General features: G+C 37.3%; 2 long non-coding RNA genes across 2 annotated transcripts; one reads left to right on the forward strand and one right to left on the reverse strand.

Annotated features, from left to right (window-relative positions):
- Positions 1 to 5,557: 5,557 nt before the first annotated feature.
- Positions 5,558 to 11,423, reverse strand: LOC135199183 (uncharacterized). The gene is made up of 2 exons (XR_010310957.1): positions 11,263 to 11,423; positions 5,558 to 6,176 (listed from the first exon to the last, which is right to left on the reverse strand). It is a non-coding gene; the product is annotated as an uncharacterized LOC135199183 (long non-coding RNA).
- Positions 11,424 to 18,900: 7,477 nt separating this feature from the next.
- On the forward strand, positions 18,901 to 25,215 carry LOC135199302 (uncharacterized). The gene is made up of 3 exons (XR_010311039.1): positions 18,901 to 20,846; positions 22,720 to 22,876; positions 24,571 to 25,215. It is a non-coding gene; the product is annotated as an uncharacterized LOC135199302 (long non-coding RNA).
- Positions 25,216 to 25,610: the final 395 nt, after the last annotated feature.

Consider the following 25,610-nt stretch of genomic DNA (forward strand, 5'->3'; position numbering starts at 1 on the left):
TCAAGCGGAGAGCTAATTTCATTTTGGAATGATATGCTAGAACTTGATACCGGTTTGGAATGGGAATGAAGGCCTCAGAGGAGGAGCTATGGTCCCTCCTAGGTTCATTAGGAATGAATTATCGTGCGGATAGGATACCTGTTAAGTTTATTAACTCATTGCGCAAATAAGGATATCGACTCTCTATTCTAAAAAATAAATAAATAAATAACTTTAAAAAACATTATTTAAGAAACACATCTCATTATAACTAATGGTAGTTTCATGATAATATTATCAGGAATAGAATATATGAAAATATAAATTAAGAAAGGCGATGATGAGCAAGAAACAATTATATAACTTACGGTTTTGGGTCTCAACACAAACGGAAGAATCAGCTCTCAAACAAAGGAAGTTTTAAACTAAAATGTCTATAACTATAAACATTTCTCCAAAGAAGTAACTCAAGATGGAGCTTTGAAAATGAAAGAAATCTGAGAGAGAGAGAGAGAGAGAGAGAGAGAGAGAGAGAGAGAGAGAGAGAGAGAGAGATTTCCCATACACAGAGACTGAATTCAAATGACAAATGTGCAATCATGAACCAGCTTAGACAGTACGTAAGATCATGGAACTATAAACATGGAAAGGGTGGAGAGCGCTTTGTTATGGCGCCAATGCAGCAGTCATCCTTTGGTGTAGATAAATCACTACTTTGATGTGATTCGCCTGGTTGTGGGCATTAACTTTGATTTACGCTATTACCACAGTTAGGCATTGCAGGGTAGAAGCATTCGCAAGAAATGCAATAAACTTGTCCTCTTCAAGGGGCAGTAATGCCCAGTGTTTCGAGTTTAGCTTTTGTTCATTTAGCATAAAATTGTCTGCAAATTCTGTAATTTAGTGGAAAGTCGGCCTCTATCACAATTAATGCCCACCTCGCCCAGCTGGAGCATAATCTGTTAACTTTCCATGACAATATCTTGTCATCTATGACATTTATTGCATTTTATTAAAGTAAATTTAGTAGTACACATTATTCAATCTAGTCATTTCTGTCTACATGATAATACATTTAAAATACTTAAAATTATCAACATTAGATAAGACTGACATTAATGAGTGATCTGTAAAAGTAAATTATATCAACAGGTGTTTCTTTTTTGTAATAATGACTGATATAAGGCAACATAATTACAATTCAAGTCCATTGTGTCATGGTGACACAGACTGGATACCAAGGTGATAAGACCTAGGTAGCGCATAAATGCAAATTAGAGTTTAAAGACTGTGATACTTAGAAGGATAATAAATATAAGGAGTGCAATAGGCTTTAGTGGTAAAAATGTATTACACAACCCCCCCCCCCCCCCCACCCCCCCCCCCCCCCATGGCAAGACATGAAATCACTCAGTCTCAGCACATGGCTACATTGCATGATTATTTCTATTGTATGAGACATATACGTGCTTCATTGGAAAGAGCTTTTCAAGAGCTTTTAACTGAAGATAAATTATAAAAGTAACCTTATGATATCATTTGCAACCACCATTAAAATCATTTCTAGTACACCATATCGTATATATATAAGAAGGACAATAAAAAATAAAAATACACACATTCCTCCTACATATCGGTTTGGTATTGAAGTCAAAATATAAAAATTTCATATGGTTCTCCTGCTCAAAATTACAAATATTTTTAAGTACACTTCTCAGCCATTTGAAAACTGGTTCAGTTCTTTTACAAAAATAAAAAAGGTGAATAGCACTTCCCTCTATATTACATATTTCACATAAGGAACTGCTGGATAGTTTAAAAATTGAAGACGTTTTTTCACAGGTAGTACATCATGAAGATGCTTAAAGATAACGTCGTCTGCAAGACGATGTTGTAATAGCTTCATTCAGCAACATCTCCACCCTTTCCTGTGGCGCCGCGCAGTGACAATCAGCGTTAATACATTTATACACGCATGTCCATTCCATGTTTATAGTTCCATGCGTAAAGATCCAAGAAAAAACGAAAAAGAAAAAACTCTACTTATCAAAGAAAGACAAACGAGCCTAATAATTATTGAAAACTATGTGAATTTACACTTAAAGGATGAAGAGTGATAGTTAGCATTTAAATTTTATTTAGTTTATACTCAAATATCTTCATTGATGACGATAAAGTTTCTAAAAGATAAATTAGCTCTAAACTCCGTTGCGGTTTCATTTTGACCAAGTGCGCTAGGGAGACAATAATCCTCCAAGAACAATTCCGTCCACAGAGCAATTAAGGTTTAGGGGGAGAAGCCTTGGTCAACTTCGTAGATTTTGCGAAAGGATTATCACGTCGGGTCTACCGCCTTTTTAAGAAAACGACATCCAAAGGAAGAGAAAGTGGCCTCAAGGGCTGAGTTTTGGTATAAAACCTCGATGTCCGATGAAATTCGTCCACAACGCATTACGTAACTCGTCATCCTTGCGACATCACTCTTGCCAAAAATAAACCTTTATTTCTGACAAAGTATGGCCTCGAAGAGACCCCTTTTGCCCGGCAATCCCAGGAAGGACCCGCCCTTGGAGGACGAGCAAGGGTTCGCCTTAGTGAGAAAGAAGAAGAAGAAGACTTTGGTACCAAATTCCACTCAGAATACCCAGCTCCCTACGACATCGGCACCGAATACGGCGAGTTTTGCGGATTTCCCGGCACTTCCAAAGTTTAAAGCTGTCACAATCGAGGGCCAGACTTCATACACTGCAGTCCGGGCCCTTGAGAAGAAGTATCCAGGAGCCAACCTCACAGCAAGACCGAACCTAAGGGGAGAATTCATCATTACTCCCAAGGACCAGAAATCTGCAGACCTCAAGAACGACAACCTGTGCCTGCTACTCGATCCTGCTACAAAAATCATCAAGCATGAGATTTGCAAAGTCCCCAAATATATTACAATCGATCGAGTCCTCGAGGTGCCCAACATCATGTACGCCAAGAGATGTACAGCCAAGGACGGACAGGAAACACTAAAAATAGAGGCAACTTTTAAGGGCCAAATTCTGGCCAGGGTCAGCCTTGGAATTTTAGGCACTTACGAGTCCGAAACCTTCGTGCCAGAGCCTCTAAGATGCTTCAAGTGTCAGAGGTCTGGCCACCATAAAAATGAGTGCAAATCAGAACACATCTGTGGAGTGTGCAGCTTGAAACACCAAACAGAAGAGTGTTTAAAGAAATATAAGGAAAAGGGCCACACAGTTGCCCGATGCCCCAACTGCAGCCAGCAACATCATGCTTGGTTCAGACTGCAGAGGATTTGGAAGGCGAAGGGCATCCCTCCTCCACCTGCAAGGCCTCGGCAACCATCACCGCCCAAGAAAACTCCAAGCAACCCCAGCTTCGATCCAAGAACGAACCTGCCTCCTGCACCACAAACCACTCAACCTTCCTCCCAACCTCCTCAATCCCGGCACTACATCCCCACCCCCTCAACTTCTCCTTACCGCCGAATTCCCGCCCCTCTACCTCCTCCCCCTACGGATATTCCCCCAACCCCTCAGGTCACCCCCCGTAAGATTGCATCACCGACGACGTCGATTCCCGCTCGTGCCGAAGCAGGAACCCAGACAGAAAAAGACGCAGTTGAAGAAGAGATGCAGACAGAGACACCGGCTGTAGCTCCCGTTTTGTTTAAAGAAGCAGGAACACAAACAGAGGAGTTCATAGCTAAGATAAATAACCAAACTCAGACCTACAAACCAGAACTCAGAACCGTGAACGTTGGAAGCGACTACATCCTCGTAGGACAATACCAAACCAGAAAGTTCCTGCTGACCTACGAGGAGTCTATTTCATTTTTACAATAATGACAATAGCAATGATCATCAACTGTTCTCTGAGCTCGTCCACGAACTGTTGGACCTAGAGATCAGTCTTCCAGATGATCTCCTCACAGAAGAACATAGATTCAAAACCCAGGAATAAATGCCACCGTTTCACGAGAGTCCAGTTTGTAGCATTAACTGCTTTTTCTACTACTAAATCCTCCTTTCCCCTCCGTTTTTCGGCCGCCTCACGTCTAACGATCGAATATTTCAACAGTCACTAACTACTGCTTAAGCTGTTAGTTTACTTTTTTGCTATTTCTAAAACTAATAATATTTCGTTTTTCTCTCTCGTCGATTCTCTATTGCTAACGATAGGCGCTTTTTTTTCTATTATCGTAAAGTGAAATATGGTACTTGAACTCAATAGAGTTGTGTGCTTTTTTTTCCGTTTTTCTACGACGATAAATTTTTCGATTTCCTTACTGGCCATCTCTGACTCGCTACTATCGATCTTTATCTTCTACTAATGGGTACCTAAGGGTTTAATGTGGTTTGTAACCTCGCCTATTCACCTTTGAATTCATAACATTCCACCTGCATATTCCATAGAAATCATAAATAAAAAGATCGCCTCATATCCTTAAATCACCAATGCACCTAAAAATAATTCAAAAGACCTACGGGCTGCTCATTAGCTAAAGCCCGTGCTGGCATAAAGCCAGCTTAATACTCCAACAACATGAAATTCTTATGCAGTCTTGACCTCTGCTCACTTGGTGTCACCATAGACGGTCTCCCGTCTCCTTCTACAGGATTACTCTCAGAGTTCGACTTAGGAAGTATGGAGTACGTACAAGGTAAATTTCGGATTTTTTTTATTTTGGTTTTAAGACTCAAGTACTATAGTAAAAAATATTACAGTGCATGGGGTCTTAGCAATTCATTGCAATTTATTCATTAAGTGAATTATTTAATTTTATTAAATATAGACCTTTTTTCTTAATGGTTACTGATACATTCATTGAAACAAAGTGCTCCATTTTATTGCAAACAATCTTTGAAGGAGCAACAAATTTCATAGGCCTAACATAGTCACGAAATTTGTTTCATTTACCTATTTTATTATGTTTACTTTTCCCTTTATCGTCTGATAGTTGGTGTTGTTATTTTCCAGCAGCAGCAGTTGGTGGAGGAGTGATGGTGGTGGAGGACGTTGTCATGACCTGCCTACCAAAAGCTCCCGCGCAAACCGTTGGCGGCGTCTCCGACTGGAGGGAGGACGTGAGACGAAAGGCAAAGAGGCCGAGGCAGACTTTGGCCGAAGAGGAAGCAGAGAGACTTCGGCAGAAAAGAGGGAGACTCGAGCATCTTGGGGCTGACAAGGGACGAGGAACCTTCAGCCTTGTGGACTTCCTGGCTGCTCTGCCTCCGCCTCCGTCGCCAACCTTCTCCCCGCCGAAGGAGGAGCAGGAACAGGAGGAAGAAACAGCAGCTGCAGTAAAACCGTCACTTCGTAGGCCGATCAGACGCCGGCTGGCGTTTTGATTTAATTGTGAATTTCAAAAATTAATTGTAGACCAGGCGCGTTTGTGAATAGGAAGGAATTGTCGTAATTATTGGATTTACTATATTTGATATTAGATGTAAAAATAACTAGCTAATTAAAGCGATCAAAACCTGCTCGGTTTTATTATTTTTACTTTTAATACCGATCTATTTATTGTATGTTTTAGAAAGATATAATATATATATATATATATATTATATATATATATATGTTACGCTAATGAATATGGATTTTTACTAAAGTTTCCTGACCAAAAAATAAGTGAAAATGAGAGAGGAGACATTGAAATACAAGTGAGTGTTGGACATTGTGTAGAGCATATGACCATTCTGCCTTTATAGATCTGATATTACTTTATCACTGGCCATAACTATATGCCTGCATGTCGTCAGATCTATGCAAAAATTGGATTAAATTGAAAAAATATAAAAACTTTGAATTGATAGGTGGATGAATAACTAATTTGTCGACGTAATAAACAAATTACAATAATCAAAAGGGCCTATTAAGTAGACAATCCAAAATAAGAGATTATAGCTCTTATGTGAATATTTTCCAGACCTTGTGAATAACATTATGAATATTCCGAAGAACAAATAAATAACAAACGGTTGTTATAACTGCCACTTATTGTCACATTAATGTTATAGTGTTTAAACGATTGTTTGAAGTCCATATGGGAGGAGAAATCATAAACCCTGATAACAGACTTCAGTTCTTCAATCTAACGTTTACAGTTCATCGTGGCGGTAAGGAACCGAACCGAACACCGTCACCAGCAGCTCGAAGCATAAGAGTTCGACAGCACCAACAGTGGCCACCTGTAAATTGAACATTTCATTTAATTATTTGTTGAATTTCATTATGAAGTTAAATTTGCAAAGCCTGAATTAAATGAAAAACGCAAGCCTCATTACTAAGCTAATCAGATTTCTCCAGTTCTCCCATTTTGCAGAATCCAGAGGGATTATCAACTTCAGCGTCGAAACAAACTACGCCAGTAGCCAGGAATACCAGAAAACGGAAAAAAGGTAAAAAAAATTATTACACCACTTTAATTCAAATTGACTAAATTAGAGGATTAAAATAATTCATCAACGTGAAATACTGGAAGACAAATTAGAATTATACAATAAATATATAGAAGACCGTGGCGTAATATTAATCAATGAACACGATATGAAACTAAACTATGAAATGCTTGGGTGTAATACATATATGCAAGACTTCGCTGATGAACCCTTTGCAGGAATAGCAATAGCAATTAAGAATAATATTAGACATAAAAATAGATTTCCAAGACGACATTTTAGCAGTCCAGATTCAAACTAACAAAGGACCGATAGTGATCAAGACAGGTTAACAGCCGCCAAGGAGACATTATTTCCCACTTCCGGAGGTCATGAGTTAATGAGCAGGAGAGAACCAACCTATCTCATTGCGGATCTAAATGCCAGACACCAACTATTTGGATAAAGGCATCTAATTACACAGATCAAGAAATAGATTGATAAATAAAAGATTTATTCACTTAGGACCTGATTTGGATACTTCCGTACCAATAACAGAAAAGGAAAGCCAGATATAATATTAGGAAATAACGAAATTCACCTCAGTATTGCCATTACGAAAGGACCAGCAATCTCCTTTGATCATATACCAATAGTAATCACATTGTCAACTAATCCAATAAACTATTCCATCTTCAGAAATACCAAATATAAAAAGAGAAAGTTGGGAAAGCTTCAAAAATTAAATAGAAAGGAAAATGAGTAGACAAACAAGAATTCAACTAAAATATAAATAAAAGAAATATTACACAAAGAACTTTAATGGTACAAAAATATAGACACAGGAAGCTATAATAAATCATATACCATACGTAAATAAATACACTACACTGCCACATCCTATTAGTAGTGGCAAATTTTAAAATAATAAAATGGAACTACAACAACATCCAAAATACATTACTTATACCAGGTCGGAACAACACATTAAATAAAATATACGTATCGGTATAAGAACAGTTAGAACAGTTAGTACAAGAAAACTCCAAGATTATATCATCAATATTCGGAAGACCTAATAAAACATACACAAATACAATACAATAACCCAAAAACTCCGTTTCAAGACTGATGGGAAGCAAAACTCATACATTACCATACATAAAGCATAGGAATGAGAAAATGTATGATGACCAAGAAAAAGAATTACTGCACAACGCCTACTGGCAGGAAATATTCCAGATAACGCAGGAGGATAACCAAAATTTCGACAACCAACATAGAAAATACTATTTAAGGAATTCATTGAACAACATCGACACAGAACAAATCCGCACCATACATCTGATATTAACAAAACTCGATGAAGACTGCCCACTAACAAGGAGCATAAGAGATACGAGAAAATAAATTACTAATTTAAAATCTTAAACTAGGCACCAGGAGGAAGTGGAATTAACAAGGCCATAATTCAAAATTTACCAGACATTGCATTTGAAAAATTGAGAGATATAATTGGGGTCTCACAATGTAACATTTTCCAATTATATTCAAGAATGCAATAATGATTTAAATACCCAAAACAGGAAAAGATACTTGTCTGGTCGAGAATTATAGACCAATATCATCACTAAAAATATTTGGCAAAATATTTCAAAAAATAATTAACAACAGATTAAGGTTGTTTCTAGAAGGCAATCAACTGCACAATATAAACAAATATGGATTTAGAAAAGGAAGATGAACCAAGATTGCAATAGCAACAATATAAGAGAATTGCACTATCATCACAAAGAAGAAAGCACCTATGCAACCTATTATGTAGAGATATATAGCCACGGCATTTGACAAAGTAATTATACAAGGAATTAAATACAAAATTTTACATCTCAACCTACTTGGCATTTGAGGAAATACTATGCAACTTCAAAGATCGAACAGCAGCAACGAAGTCATATTCCCGTTACTAAGAGGAGTCCCACAAGGATTCTGCTTATTCAGGTCCAACCATTTACTGCATATTATATTAAATAAAGGTTTTGCTACGGAGGAAAATGAAAGGCGAGAGCGCCAAGAACTTTCGGTCTAACACGACCCTTTACTTAGGCACAACATAGTAAAATTAGGCTTAATATCCAGACTAAGATTTACGTTGTTTTTATTAGTGATTTGTATAATTGCTGATTCCAGTAAATTTCTTGAAACAATCATTAGACCTAGCAATTACAGAGGTATCGCCCCCATTTATTCAGAGATTTTTCGCTCAGATGGATAAACAGTGCATTTGAAGTCTGGGCTGTTCTAACTGAATACATATGCTGCTTAATACGTACACAAATTTTCACTTGACTGACCGACGTTAAAAGATGGGCAATCCTTACAAGGAATTTTGTAAATAATGATGTTATTTGTTACGGGGCTATTCTTAATTAGCATATCTTTAATGGTATGGTTATAAGAGAACACTACATTAACTTTAAACTATTTAAATATTGATTTTATGGGTTTCAAATCCACGAAAGTAAGGCAAACTAAGTATATTTTAGGGGTTTCTTTTTCATTATTAGCAACACTAAAACTTTTTGTGAGCTTTTTGATAACAAATCAATTATTATATGAGGTGGGTAGCAGAGACCGTTTCCTATCTTTTTTCTGTATTCTATTTCTTGGTCAAGATATTGTGGACTCGTGATACGCAAAGCACGTAAGAACATATAAGATAAAAATTGAAATATTAATATTAAGATGGTGGCCAGAATAAAAATGTACACATGTTAAATTATTTGTGGGTTTTCTATAAATACTGAATTTACATTGGAAAGATTAACTATTTATTAATACATCTACGAAAGGGATGACATTGTTATTTTCAATTTCAACAGTGAATTCCATGGATGGAACTAAATTATTCAATTTAGACAATCATTCATTTACATCGATACCAACAGGTAAGACTACTAAGATGTTAAGGGGACAAGTGTGATATTCGGAAGGTGCTGTTTTTCAAAAAATTCCATATATAAATTTGAAAGGAGAGGTGATAAATGGTTACCCATGGCCATACTAAATATTTGTTGGTAATATTCTCCATTAAAAATATATCTCCAATCACAAATACACAACTTAATCAATGAAATTATATGACTAATGGAGATAGGCAATTCATGCAATACAAGTTCATTACTTAAATATTCTAGCACAGAGTCAATAAGGACTTTGGTCTTCAATTCTTTTAAACTTTTTCTGTAGCGAGCGGGGAAGTTATTTTCATGATAGGCATACGTAGCACTATATGTCATGCCTTTGATAATGTATAAATGATTTTGTGATAGGTCGCAGTATTTTTCAAACTTATATAGAGATGTCGCTATTGCTAAAGCTGAGGGTTTGTTACAAATGAAGAAAGACAACCCAAAGCCTAATGCAAGCACTGCATTATCACTAATTTGTTTGCTTGATAAATTCACCACACAATCACTTCTAGCATTAATGGTCCAATCTCTGTTGTCGATAAGGTTGTTTAATTTTCTATCCAGTTTTCTAATCAAAGTGTCTGTAGTGCTATGACGTTTTCCATATATTTCTTGCCTTAGTGCGTGTTTCCAATCAGCGGGAATCTAATAGTTGAAATTGCTGTACTGTACTGTACTGTACTGATGTCTGCTTTGCAGATGATATAACTCAAGTAGTTATACACCCAGAAAAACGAACATGAAGAAGGGACCCAACTTTGAAAAAGACAAGTAGACAAGTAACAAAAAACAATGGGCCAAATTGAAAGAATAAATAAGTTGAAAAAAGTGGAAATCAGAGACAAATAAATCCAAATTCGAACTGGTATCACTATCTGCATACAAACCTGCACAAATATTAGACCAACAACCACTAAATTTGACTAAAAGCGCAAGAATAGCTACTATAGTAATGCAATTTGGACAAAGAGGAATATAAACACATGTCGCAAAAAGACTGAGAATAGCAAGAACACAGAATACAAAGCTAAAAAGTTATAGGAATATGAACAAATAAAATCCATTTCTACAAAAGTCTAATCAGACCAATAATGGAATATCCAATACCCAAGTGCTTAGCATCGACCTCCAATTATAAGTGCATTAAAAAAAATATCAAGGTCTGCAATGAGAAACAATCAAGAATATGAGGATCTGAATATAGATCAAATACACAAATACAAAGTAGAAGCAAATAATCAGATTATATATACTGGCAACCAGTATACGGAGTAAACTAGCTTAGTGCAATAGTGAATTGACAGAAGAATCGGAAGCAGAAGAGAGAAACCTTGACCCAAACAACAAAGACCACAGATGGTGGAGAAGAATGTCTTCATATATTCATCGCGATGAACCTCAACCATTATACTTCCAAGGAATGTCTTGTGAAAAGTAATATGTAGAACTTTCTACGTAAATATATAGCAAAATCATTAAGTTAACATTAACGTTAAAATCTGTACAATTCAACATGTTAATATAAAATAAGATCATTATTGAAATAGGTTAATATTAAGGCCATAGTAGAAAAAATTGTGCCCTTACCCTTAAACCCAAATAAAATTGTGGATAAACCACACTTTATATTACTCTTATTAATATTTAACTTATACACTATTCCCTACATGGTTAGCTAACTAACTGCCCTTTCTCTTCTTCTCCATCTTACCTATCAGCTAAAAATAAATAAATTGGCAAAGCCCAGAATTAATTTGACAAAGCCCCAACATTACAAACCTAACTCATTACCGTTGTACTAAACACCATATTTGTATCGTGAACAGAATTAGTATTAGAGTAATTACACCGAATACAACATTCACTTTTAATTTTAAAAAATATTACCATTACCAAAAATACAGTATAAATATAAAAACACTTACTGGCACTAAATACACTAAACGCTCACAGTCGAAATTGGTAGCGGGACTTGCCGGGTCTCTCAGGTCAAAAGGTAAAGCAAATACCTCAAGGGTACACTACAGGAGTCAGGACCGCACAGTTAATCCAATGTTCCCACGGTCACTCAGCATGGGACAACCCCAGGAGTTCTAGATTTTCCTTAGGAAACCCCTCACAAGGCAAGACCCCCTACCGACCACCTCAGTCTAAAAAGTCGAATAGTCGCCTCAAGAACCCGATGTCTGATAAACACTTAACGAGTCATTAAGATTGACCGCCGGCAGATGCTTGTTGCGAACTTTAAACTTACTTATTCAGTTGTTACAACTGCAGTTCTGGACAATGTGATTGTAACACGACAGACTGAACGTAACATTCAATGTAACACTAATTGTCGTCCCTTTGGTGTTATTGTAATATGAAATCATCAATACTACTTTTCTTCAGTGAAAAGGATATTGGTTTTTATTCTAACTTTTTTCTTTTTGTAATCAATTTTTTGTAAATAAATAATAATTTGTAAATATTGCTATATAAATTTTGTAATAATTTTTATATCATCCAACTTATGTAAATGAAATGTAATATTTTTTCTATTTATAAAAGATATAAAAAACACTACTTTTCATGATGGAGTATCAAACTGAATTTTTTTCCCAGAAATTTATTAGTAAATTTGACAACGTCTTTATTATAATGCACATTAGAGACATAGTGACTTATTTAATTAAAATAAACCATAGTATGTTGCCAGGTAAATGTGTAAATACAAAGTAATTAGTGACAATGTTTCTCTAACATAATCCAAGTTACCAACCGGCAGTGACTCACTGCACACAATACACAAGATATAAGATCATTCAATATGTGTTCCATTAAAACAATTGTCTCTATAGGTATCAATGTTTTTTTTTCTGTTTTTTTCTTTTTTTTTTTTTGTCTTTGTGACGCGTTTAGGTGCGGTTAGCGATACATTCACCCTCAGGATCACTCTCCCTTTAAGAGTCCTATTCTCATTGCACATTGTTCGTCGTCAGTGACCTTGGTAGTTGTGACGCCAGATAACTCACAATCAATCGAAAAATAAATAAATAACAAATAAATAAATAAATAAAAAGAGGGTCGCGCTAGGGCTTCGGAGCAGAGCGGACGTGTCTTGAGCTGATCCCCGCTTTTCTGGTGATTTTGTCCTTGCCTTTGCCTAGACTCTACAGAAGATGAAGAAGAGACAACTTAAATGTTTTTGTTTTTACTTTTGGGCAAACTTTAAAGAAAGGATTTGATTGGATTACATTTTTCTTTGCACAGGACGTATGACCTTGCTGTGAATGGTCATTTTTATTGCATCTATAAACTCGACGGTTTGTTTAAAAGGAGACTATGTTCTGTATTTCTAGAAAGAAGGATATAGTGGTTTTGTCAACAGACAGATTGTAACGGGCGGATACGGGTGGGTTAGGGTAGGGTAAGATTAATGGTTGCATTATCCCGATTGTAAATGTATATGCCCCTACAGGTTCAGGGAGGACTAGAGAGAGAGAGAGAGAGAGAGAGAGAGGAGTTTTTTGGGAATGACCTCACCTTTTTTCTGAGACACAATCTTGATTCCCTGGTGGTGATTTCAATTGTGTGACATGTCTCAGGGACTGTAGCAACGATAATAGATATTTGGTGTCCAAAGCTCTTGGTACTCTGGTTCATAATTTAGCGTTAAAGGATAATTATCATTTTTCTAGAGGTATCCCGGAATATACGTATGTTAAAGAAAATTATGGGTCTCGTATAGATAGAATCTACACCGTTAATTTGTTCCGTCACATTACGAGAGCACAAACAATCCCTATTAGTTTTTCAGATCACAATATGGTCCTCTTGAGTATAAAGGTTATTGACTTAAAAACATCAACAGATTATGGGAAATTAAATGTAAAAATTTTGGATTCTGATAATATAAAAGAGCAATTTCAAGACTTGTGGAAACGGGTACAATCTTACAAATGTAAGTTTCCTGATATGTTGGAATGGTGGGATTGGGCAAAGTTACGATGTAAAGATTTTTTTGTTAAATTATCCAAGAAGATTTCACGGGAAAAATATGGTTCACTGAACCTATTACATTGGAGGTTACAACAATTAAATGATGTCCATTATAGAACGGGGGATAAGTACGACATGATCCAAACACTGAAAAAGAGAATTTGTGACCTACAGAATGAGTTTTTGGAGGGTGTGAAGGTTAGGATAAAAACTGATGAGATGTTGAAAGGTGAAAGAGTTTCTTCCTATCTGCTTGGCAAAGAGATAACTAAAAGAATAAATAATTGTTTTACTAATCTTAAAATGGAAGACTGTTGAGGGGACGAATGCGATTTCTGTGCGAATTAGGGAATATTTTGAGAAAATGTTTCGTTTGGTTGAAGGTGACCGACAGCATATGACCTTTTTTCTGGACAGGTGTGGACCAGTGCTGAATGGTCAAAGCCTACAAGCTTTATTATCTACTGAGATTCAGTCAAAGGAGGTGTGTAATGCTGTGAAAAAAATGTGTAATGGGAAAACCCCTGGGTACGATGGTCTCCCTATTGAATTTTACATAAAAAATTTGGAATATTATAAAACAGGATTTCATAACTATTAAATTATGTATGTGATGTAAAGCGAATGTCCAGGAGTCAGATGTAGGTGTAATCAAACTACATGCAAAAAAAAGGTGACCTTGCTCTAACAGAAAATTGGAGACCCATAACGTTGTTAAATACTGATTATAAGATTTTTGCCAAGGTTATAAAAAAAAGGTTTGAGTCTATATTAGAAGACATAATTTCCCCTGAGCAATACTGTGCAGTCAAAGGGAGATCGATCGTTCAGTGTAACAATACCATACGAGACATCATGTTCTATTCAAATGAAAATAAAGTAGATGCATCCATCTTGAGTCTCGATTGGTCAAAAGCTTTTGATAGAGTGCATATTATTGGTTTTGTATATGAGGTGTTAGCAAAATTTGGTGTTCCGACAGAGATTATTGATTGATTTGATAAAAATATTATATTTACAATGTGTAAGTCGTGTAAGTATTAATGGCTGTCTAAGCAGTTCCTTTCCTGTCAAGAGGTCGGTGAGGCAAGGCTGCCCTATGTCTATGCTGCTATTCTGTATTTTTCAGGAACCTTTCTATCAGGCAATTCAAGAAAGTAACGATATAATTGGTATGAGTCTTCCAAATCAGACAGTCGTGAAAGTACAAGGGTTTGCTGACGATTCTTACGTATCTGTGTCAACAACCAATTCGATAACATCTTGTTCCAAGCTCATTCACCACTTTGAAGTCGCGACAGGTGCTAGACTTAACAAAGAAAAAACTACAATGATAGGTTTGGGCAACTGGATTAACAGGCAGGATTGGCCTCTGGAGTGGATACGGGTTGTTAATAGTAAGGTTATTTTTGGTATTATCTTTTGTTATAACTTTGATTTGATGCACGAGGAAAACTGGTCTGTCATCGCGAATAAGGTTCAAACTGCCGTAAATATGTTGAGTATGAGGAAATTTTCAATTTTCCAGAAGAGTAATTATAAATTCTTTGATTTTATCAAAAGTATGGTATATGGCCCATACGTTACCCCAAGTAAAGAAATATATTTGCAAGATTAATGCATGTATCTTTCGGTACATCTGGAAGGGGATGTACAATCCAATAAAAAGGGCTACGTTGTGTTTACGTAGAAGTGAAGGGGGTTTGGGAATATTTGATGTGTACTACAAAACTCAAGCTATCTTCAGCTGCACTGTATTAAAGGATGTGTTAAGTGGAATTGGTTTGAGTGTGTATTATTGTAAACTTAGATTTAGTTATTTGTTGTCATTAAGAGTTATAGTTGACGTATCTTATGTGACACCGTCGTTCTATTCGAGTGCCATTGAGGTGATAAGGAAAATGCATAGGCTTAAAAACTTTCCGTATGTTACATACAAGGCAGCTTACTATTATCTCAAATTGTCTTTAAAACTAAGCATTGAGAGTGATTACCCGCTACTAGATTGGGTATTGATTTGGCAACGTATTAATGTTCCTTTTATAAGTACTTTGGAGAGGGAATTTATATACAAATATATGCACGGGATTTTGGCAACAAACCACAGACCGAAGATTTTAAACATTAAAAGCTCAGATTTATGTGATAACTGCAGTGAAACAGAATTTATATTGCATAATTTTTTACTTTTGTAACCAAATTAAGCCAATTTTGTTGCATTTTCAAAAAGTGTTGGTGGAGATTTGTGGTATGGGCCCGGATAACTTTATAAAGATTTTAATGTTTAATTTCCACTGTAAATTGAAACGAGATGATAATAGTGCGTTAGTTTTATTGACAGGTTACTTGTATGCAATGTGGGTGGGTAAAGTGAAAAAGATGTCGTTGTCTGATTTGATAAGGTATCTTAAGGGTAAACTTAATTGTGATAGATGGGTTTTGCGGAATACATATAAAAAGAACTTTTGCAAGGTACTCTCAAGGAAATATATGGAATAATTTTTTTAGAAAAGGCTGCCTAAATTTTGTACGATGCTGTTCCCCTTAACACTTACGGTCTGTTAACTCGAATTCTGTTCAAGAAGGGTATTAATTATTGTATGTGACTCGGTTGAAGACTACCTTTGAAAAATGTGATGAAATTATTTTACGCTGAATGTTTGTAAATTTTTTTGTATACAAATAAGTGCTATTTGATTTATTAAGTGCTGTATATGGAAAATAAAATGAATATTGCTTCTTGACATATGTAATAAAAAATGTATTGTGCATTAAATATTTTAAATAAAAGATAAAAAAAAGTATGGTTTTAAATCTGGGCTCTTGTTACATTATCCACACTTAATTGTTATACTAAGACTTTGCAATTTGCAAAAACGAACTAATATCCTTACAAATATATATGACACTGTAAATCAGTTTTCCAGGGTAGTTTGAATTTTAATTTAAAAAGAGGGAAATTCTCTCTCTCTCTCTCTCTCTCTCTCTCTCTCTCTCTCCCCAGACGGAAAACAATGGAATAATATACTGAGAGCAACTGAAGTAAGTGCAGAACACTTTGAACTTGTAGTACTACAACATTTAACGTAAGGGCGGTCTGCCCTTGCAAATTCAACCCAGGGGACGTTGCAATATCAACCGGCCAAATTCAACCAACTTTGGGCAACAGACCAAGAAGGAATTTCAACGCATTATCAAGAAAGTGAATATTTGCGAATAAACAACAATTAAGAGCTTGAACTCAACTATACAAAGGTGGTCCTCCCACTGAGCAGCAGTTAGTCAGAAATGACTGGAAACGACCAATAACGACCACAATGAATAGAATAATCAGTAGTCTAAGGACGGAAGGAAGGAAGGAAGGAAGGAAAGCAATAATCCATGACTATAAATGAGATAATACGTCAATAGATGTCACATGATTCAAGACTCGTCAAAAGAGTGGCGAGCAATTTCTCCTACCCCATTTCTTCCTCCTCCTCCTACCATCCTAATCGGAGACCCTGGCAGAGATATATCATCCCTCCCTCTCCCCCTCTAATTCATGTCCCTCAAGACAACGTCCGAAAGAGATAGAGAGAGAGAGAGAGACAGGCATTTTAGTAACTATTATAGGTCTAAAATTAACTGCTACGGTTCCAGTTATGCAGTCTGTGACATTCATTCATTTACACATTTAACATTTAAGGAAACGAGAAGTGACTTACAAGTATTACCTGTGGTAATAACGACTAGATGTAGGAGAGCGGCACCAACACAAACACGCGCACACACACACAGCAGAACTCCATGTATCATCGTCACAAACCGACAGACGAGTGATCGTGATATTAAGGTTGATTATCTCGCGATTTCCAATAAGATCTTCGACCTAATGAGCATCTGGTTGTCACCAGAATCATAGCACCTTATTCCCCCCAGTGATTCCAACCACGAGAGAGAGAGAGAGAGAGAGAGAGAGAGAGAGAGAGAGAGAGAGGCACTTTTCGGATACTAGTCTGGAACAAAATTGAAAATCTAGGCCGATAGTCATGTTTACGCTCCCTTGTTGTTCGGTGAAAGAGAGAGAGTGTCACCGGCTCAGTAGCAACATAGGTCTATTGGGATCCACAAAAGCGCTAATTTCCAATTTAGATTTTTGAGCTTTTTCAGCACTGGATATCATTATTATAAGTTTTTTTTTTCTCTCTCTCTCTCTCTTTCTCTGCTAAAAATGAGTGAAATGGGTATGTTGCCATGCCCTGGGTTCCCGTAGGATAGAATAATACCCAGCATTCAACGCCACCAAATGGTTATTCGGCCAGGGCACCAAACCAGGTTGGTTACGGGCATTCCGAGTTCAATGGGGCACTCGGAGCCTCTAGAGCGACGGCAGAAAATCTCTGCAACGACAAAACTCGTCCCGGGATAAAAAAAAAAAAAAAAAAAAAATTAGAAACATACTTGATTCTATTTCATCATTTCTGTTCCCGAGACGACGATCTCTGGGGCCGGTTCAAGCCGCTGTTCGGCTTGCACGATTTCACGATATTCACGTCGTTCATTCAAAAGTAACCGATTCAGATCAAATTCTGCCAATAATTAACGTCATTGAGGTTGAAAATGTAAGTGAATTGACGTCAAATTAAATTATTATCGTCTGTTAAAGTCACGAGTTTCTTTTTTATCTATCAGGTCGGCCATCTTGGTGTATGGGACAGACCACTAAAAAAGGGGAAAAAACTCCCAAACAGGTTGGCAAAGACTGGACGAGGATTTTATTATAAAAAATTTAAGACTAATAAATTAAAAATGAAAATGAAACTACAAAAACATAAGAAATGAAACGACAAAAACACAACAGGGAAAATTTCGAAAGACATACGTTCGTCACTTTTCAAATCGCGGGAAAAAACACCGGAATAGATTCCCATCATAATGGGATAATGACTGGAATCCAAAGTTGAATGATGTAGCAACCCTTACATAATGACATCAGCTTCACTCCACAACGGATGGTAATATTATTTACAGATAAAAAACTCTTTCTCCTAAATCTACTTTACGCAAACGGTTGAGTGATCTGCGCCAGCAAATCATTCGATTATAAATTCTTTTTCTTAAAAAACATCGGCGCAAAGAAGTTTGCCAAAACGGCGAATGTAAAACAACGAGGATTTGTTGTAGATTTCCGTCCTAAAAACGGTCTGCAATTTAATACTATAGTAGGTCTAATGCTACGTCCTAATCGTCCGCCATGACACTTGATGTCCCACTACTTTAAGCAACTAATATCAAAATTAGCAAGAATTACCGACCACAGACCATTTTAAAATATATAAATTAATGCAGTAAACTTATGAACCAACAAACAGGGGATATACTATATATATATATTAATCAAAACAAAATAGCTTGCGAGATATGTGCAAGGCAAACTAATGCCTTGGTTGGCCATGTGGCCATCAGACAAGATGGTGAAAAAAAGCAATGATTAGAGCTCTCTCTCTCTCTCTCTCTCTCTCTCTCTCTCTCTCTCTCTCTCTCTCTCTCTCTTATTCTTATCTTACAATAATATATTATTTAATCCTGGTCGTATTCCATTTACAGTAGATCCAGACCAATGCAAGATGTTGTGAAAAAGCTAAAAATGTGAGAAAAAAGCTCTATTCAACTTCCAGCTTCATGAAATGAGACCAAACAATTTGTGCAAGTTACTAACTCATAATCTAATGCATATAATATGGGCCTTGGTAGTCTCAAGATTTTGGAATTTAAATTTCTTGACCCCAAGATGACTTCCACACATGAAATCATGATCAGGGTCATCAATTTGTACTGATTATTTTGCTTCATTTTGTGGGTCAGGAAATGGAAGAGAATTAAACCCTATAGCTACCTTTAAAGTTCAGCTGTTAAGTACTGTAAAACTAGGCCTATTATAGGCTAGTTCCTGACACAAGAAATGAGGCTAAATAATTGCTGTATATTATATACGATATAAAAGATTTTCAATTCAAAGACACAAAACTAGTCTATATTGACACAATGAATATTTATTATTATAGGCATTATTATTTAGCAATACCTTTGCCTCATTTTCTGAAGCAAGAGAAAAAAATGGTTTCACACCGTGAGCTGACGACAAACGAAGCAACTTGCAAGACGTCAAATTAGTGGCACAATGGCTTCCTTCCTCTTTCCCGTCGTTCTGCTTCGAGGCTGAGGTCAGGAGAGACTTCTTCCAAATGTGTCGGGAGTTGAGGGTAGAAGGTTTAATGGACGTCTGTCTGTTGAAAGGGAAAGGAGAAGTAATGAAGAGGGGGACAGATGCCTATACCACCAGCATGTGGTCTTCCTCCTCCTCCTCTCATTGGTAGGATTCAATTCGGCTCCTTTACTCTCTTATTTTATGGCTTTGTTGTTACTCTATATTTAAGCCTTATTCCAGGCGAGGGCGGTAGGGCCAAGCGCCCCTTCCCCTTCATCCCCATTCAGGTAAGGTCCTTTAACGTGGTAGGTAAGGTGAGGCAAAAGGAGGAGGAGGAGGGAGGAGGTCTCGTGAGGTCTTCCGGCTGCTGGAATGCCTCCTCCTTCCTCCCTCTGTGGTCAGGGGGGAGGGAGCCCCTAGGCCACACCCCAAAGTGACCCCTCCCCCCATCTACATCGTCTCGCGGTTTGATGCCTAACAGAGGCCTGATATCTATAATAACGTTTTTTGTATGATGTATTAATAAACTGAGAAGCCTTTCATCCTAGATTCCTCCACTGAACTCTCGTTGTTTTCAGGACTATAAAATGGCCTATGATCTTTTTATGTCTTTTTTGTTTTAAATTGGTCTGGCTTTCATTTATGCATTTAATTGATAGGCCATTTATAGATACTCCCCCCCCCCCCTCTTTATCCTGCCATTCAGAGGACCTCAGAGGAAAACCGATGTTTTTGAGAGGGGGTAGGGGTTGGAATACGTGTAAGTCTCCTGACAGGTCCCCGATGCTGCTTCTGCAAGTTGTGGTTCTGATTTCATTAATGAAGGGAAGTGACATATTGGGTGAAGTTAGTGATTGGAAGCTGTTGCAGGTACTACTCAGTCAACCGAAGAAGTGCTGTGGAAGTCTTTTGGGTGATTTGATTGTTATTCTCACTCTCAAGAGACTGTCATGGTGTTTGCTTTCAAGAAAGTCAACCATGTCCTCGTGAAGTAATGTCACTCGTGCCAAAGTAACTGGAACTCTTGTCTGTGTGAATGATAGACATCCTCAGCTGTAATGCTAAAGATGTCTGTCTACTTCTCATTGAAGTAAAAGCTCTTTTATAATTGTAGAATGTATCTATATTAAAAGCTAACACTTTGTACTTGTATTGTAATGACCAAGACTTGTAATGCTGACTGAAAGTTATTTTACAGGTTGTATCATTCATCATGTATTCAGAAGTGTTGAAGATTATTAGCACCAAAAGCCATGGTCCCTGAAGTAAAGGAACCCCTTTGTGTGAATCTGAAGTCTGGAGAAGTGGACAGAGGAGCAAAGTCTTGTAAAGCAGAAGGTAGGAAAGCAGTGCTGTTCTTTGATAGAAGTTCCCTGTCTCTGTCATCTAGGGTTGAATATCGTGGTTTTGGAAACTGTGATGATGATGATGAGAAACAAGAGATCAGATGTGACTAGGTAAATAGAGGTAATTTAAGGCCTCGTCAAGTATTTTACCTGAAGTACGTCAAATGGCTACTGATCATGGTAGTAATTTTCTCAATGGTAAAAATGTTGTGAAACTTCTGCATAGGCCAGATATTCTAATATGTATTATAATGCACTTCGAGGAATCAAGGACACTTAACACTTAGTTTATTTCCAAATCTGAAGAATCATTGATGAACTGCAGAAGATGAATTCCATTGTTGTTTATTCAACTTCTGTAAGAGTAGGATTCAGATCTTTAGTCAGGTGTAGGAAAGATTAAACTCATTGCATTTCTGTCTGTAGTTTTGCCAGTAGTAAGGTTTGAGTTTCGCATAACAGTAAAGAATTTCATCGAGGTTTTGTTGTTCCACCTGTTTTCACCTAAACCTTCACTGGGCTTTACCAGAGAACCTTTCTTTTCTTCGCAATACTCGTCTTCTTGTTTAGTTCATTGCGATTTCACTGCCCATTTGGCTGCCGTTTCACTGAATTAGACAGGCCTTCATTAACACTGGGATGTTTTTAATGTGCAGAACATTTTCACTGAATTTAGAGACTGGAGCACTAGATATGCAGGTCATTTGTGCTGAAGTAAGAAATAGGCCTACATTGTTGGTCTCAGTAAGGGGTAGTGCCATCAGTGCTCCTCATGCAGTGCACTGTAGGCATTGCTTAAGGTTCGTTGCTGTGCCCCTTTGCCCCCAGCTGCTGCCCTTTTCATTCCAGTTACTGGACTTTCAAACTGTCATTCAAAGTATTCTCTTTCTTCCATCTTTTCTTTTTCCCACCGTCTCCTAACAATTGTTCTATAATGCAACTGCTGTGAGGTTTTCCTCCTGTAACACGTTTAAAAACTTTTAACGCTTAATTTCTGTTTCTGTGTAGAATGACCTCAGGGGTCCCAGTGCTTGGCCTTTGGCCCAAATTTTTTATTCCTTCTTTCCTTCCTTCCTTCCTACATTATTTGTGCACTCATGACGTCAGCCACATTTGGACTGAGTTAAGAGTCTGGACTGCACTACTATTCCTGAACTAATCTCATTATCACTGGACTCGTTTTGATATGCAGATGATTTTTCATGTATTAACAGAGTCCAACATTATCATTGTGCTAAAGAATTGGAGTTAATTAGGAGACTGGACTAAGTTACTTTTGTAGTACAGCAAGAGAGAGAGACAGGCGCACTTTATCATTAAGGTGCAGTTGACATTCAGATGATTTTTTTTATGACTTAAGAGACATTACTGCAGAACTGCTGTTGATGCGCAGAGCATTTTTACTGGACTCAGGCACACGACTCTGTCGCTCCAGGTGTCTCTTTTTGAGGTGCATGATATGCAGGGCATCTGCTGCTCTCCACGCAAAGGGCTTTTCTCCTGAGTGGTGAGAGCAGTTGACATTATTATGGTACTGCTCTCATGTTAGGGTCTCTTTGTTTCATTTTTATGAATAGTTGAAGTAAGTAAAGGCTTGGAAGAATATTTCAGCTGATTGTATGCTTTTGAAATGTTGCATGAAGGTACATCGAATTACACATTTTTCAAAGTTTATCATAAAGTGTTGTGATTACAGGGGTCTCTCAACTTGAGGTGATTATAAACATTGCTGATGAGTGGTGTTCCCTCAGGAATGTTAAATAGAATGTTGTGTTTGGTGTTAATCTAAGGCTTTTTTATTATTTTATTATTCATGGTTTTTGGTATTGGAGTGTGCAGATCATTTCTTTTTTGAATTATTCCAGGGGAAGAGGTGTCACCCTGAATTATTATCAACAATGACAAGAAGAGGTACTTTATTCACCCCAGGAATTCCCTCTCGGCTTCCATAGGAGATGTAAGTGAGCAGTCATTGCCTGGTCAACCACCAGGAAGACCTCCTACCTGTCCTTATGAATGAAGGTAAGCGGTCTGAATATAGGGAACATTGATCTGTGTTGTAGACTGTTTTAATACCTCTCTCTCTCCCAGGATTCTTGTTCTTGAAAATCCTTCCTGTGGTGTTTCCTGATTGTCCACTGAGGAGGTCCTTTATATTCTGTCCTGCTGTTATTTTGGTGGTTGTAAGAAACCCTGAGTTTAATTTCTCATCGTAATCATGAGGTTTTGAGGACTGAGACACTCAGGAATAGTGTTCTATTTTTACCACTGCAGGACATATGCCTGATTAACTTGTTTGCTTTAATATCTTTGTATAATGCAGCTCACTTCTCAGTAGTAATTAAAATGATGACTTTTTTTCAGTGGATAGCCAGTCATTAGCTAGTCTCTTGCTATTGACCTAACTTTTGTAGGTTCAAAGACTGGGCTATGCTACTGGATAAAGTCTGTCAATGAGATTTCACTTTAGTTTAATTTCCATTGTGTATCACATAGTTAGGAAGACTCAGACATATTGGTTCTTAAACTGTTCATCAAAGGACTTTGTGAATTATTCGAAGATTGCAGGGCTCCACAGTCTGCATTTGAGTGGAGACTTGGTGTGGTGTGTTTGTGAGTAGTAGCACTGAATGCTGCCTTTATGATGGATGTCCCTCAATAGGAGGAAGTAGTTGTTTGTGCAAAGTTAGACTTTGGTCAGGTGGTTGGCAACAATTTTCTTCTTTTTTTCTGTTTCTTAAATTTAATGTTTTTGTGAGTCATTTCGAAATTCAGAGCATTCTTTGTATCTGGAATTTATTTTGATCACTTTAGGTGGATTGTTTACTGGCAACAGTTATGCAGACTGTAGGGCTGGGTAACAGTTGTTCCTGTTTTGGATAACCTTTATTTTTCCCCTTGTATTTTACTCCTCTTGCTGGGATGAGGAAGATTGATTCTGCAGTGACATCTGCCCCAAGGACTGGGTCAGTGTGGTCTTGTAAAGGTATGAGAAGAGGAGGAGGAGGAGGAGGAGGAGGAGGAGGAGGAGGAGGAGGAGGAGGAGGAGGAGGAGGAGGAGGAGGAGGAGGACCCAAGTCAGTTTGGAAGGGAAAGGCACCAGCACAGAAGTCACAGTTTCTGTGGACTGATTCAGAGTTCTTTGCTCTTCAAGTCTAGGAAGATTGCCTCCTCTTGTTTCAGGTGAATATTGCTGAAGAACTTCCAGGCTTTGCCCTCCTCCATAGTAGCAGTTCTGCATGAGTGAACTGAGAGGTCTAATATTATTTTGTGCTTTAAAGGTGAACTGGAATATTCATGTTACCAAAACTGAGTGCCCCAGCTTCCTCTAGAGTCCACCTTCCTTGTGGCCTGAATGTTCCAGTTGGGAACACCTCTGTTCCACAGCAAAGAATGGTTTGAAGTTGATCAGCCCAGGAAAGGGTTTGTGTCTATGAATTTTGAAATGATCAGATGTGCTTTTATTATTATTATTATTATTATTATTATTATTATTATTATTATTATTATTATTATTATTATTATTATTATTATTATTATTATTATTATTATTATTATTATTATTATTATTATTTATTTGTTTGTATGTGGGAATAGAAAGAGTTGCAGACTTGGTCAGTATGTATTGACCCTTTTATATGCCTATTACAGAACCTCAGTTTCTTCACCTGCTCATGTTTCAGGTAGTTTTCAACGTCTTATATTTATACTTACAGAATCCTCTTTGGATGATAAGCCAACCAACCAACCAAGTGCATCTGGGCGTTAATGTAAGAATGACTTCAATAGAGATTATGAACTGCAGCTTTGCTTAGAAATTCAACTTGCATTCTCTGGCACTTCATGGCTTCATATGTCATCCAGGTGAATTATGTGCTCACTTCTTTACAAAGAGATTAGTATTAACTTTTATGACATAATAATTTTGCAAAAGGGAATGTTCTTAGCTTATAGAATGAATTCTTTGAAGAGTCTCTTTAATATTATAAGAGCTGATGAAAGCCAACTGAGTTCCTGCCCTTTACTGCAGGTGTCAGATGCAACGTGCAGGGTGTCAGGGTCATTGCCAGAGGAAGTCTTGTTTGTTTGCTATTGGAAGTGCTGCTCTCAGAGAATGTTCCTTAAATCATTTCATACAACAGGATTTTGACAGTGTTTCCATTTAAGTGACTGACTAACAAAGATGAATCCTACAATTATAAAGCTTTGTATGAGTTCCGTCTATCTGCAAGCAAAATTTGGGTTTAGATTGAAGTCTGAGGATGGTTTGGCAAACACTAGAGTGCTTTCTTAACCCAAGTAGACAAGTTGCATGATGTCCACTTTAAGTGAGAATAACGAAGGTTAACTTGGAAGAGGAGGGAATAGAGTGCTGTATTAATACGATGGAGTTCGTTTTGAGCTGTCATTAACAAATGCTTTGTGTTGAGAACTGATTTTGACCTGTGTTTAGTTTTTTGTTTTTTAAAAAGTTTTTTTTATCAATTGAGTCTTTTGGCAATTAACCATGACCGGGATACCTCCTGATCTAGGAAAAACCTTTTCCAGATATTGTGGATGAAAGGGACTCTGAACAGAATGTGTGCTTAGCATGTGGGGTTTTGTAGGGAAGGAAAGGGAAGACACTGCAGGCATCAAGTACGTTGCTGTGACATCTGTAGTTGGAGGGGGGCGATGTGACCAACAATTCCCACCTCCCCCAACCCCGCCCCACACCCTCTTCAGTTGGAATGTCTGTCGTATTCACAACATGGCA

This window comes from Macrobrachium nipponense, chromosome 25, assembly GCF_015104395.2.
Source record: "Macrobrachium nipponense isolate FS-2020 chromosome 25, ASM1510439v2, whole genome shotgun sequence".
Lineage (NCBI taxonomy): Eukaryota > Metazoa > Arthropoda > Malacostraca > Decapoda > Palaemonidae > Macrobrachium > Macrobrachium nipponense.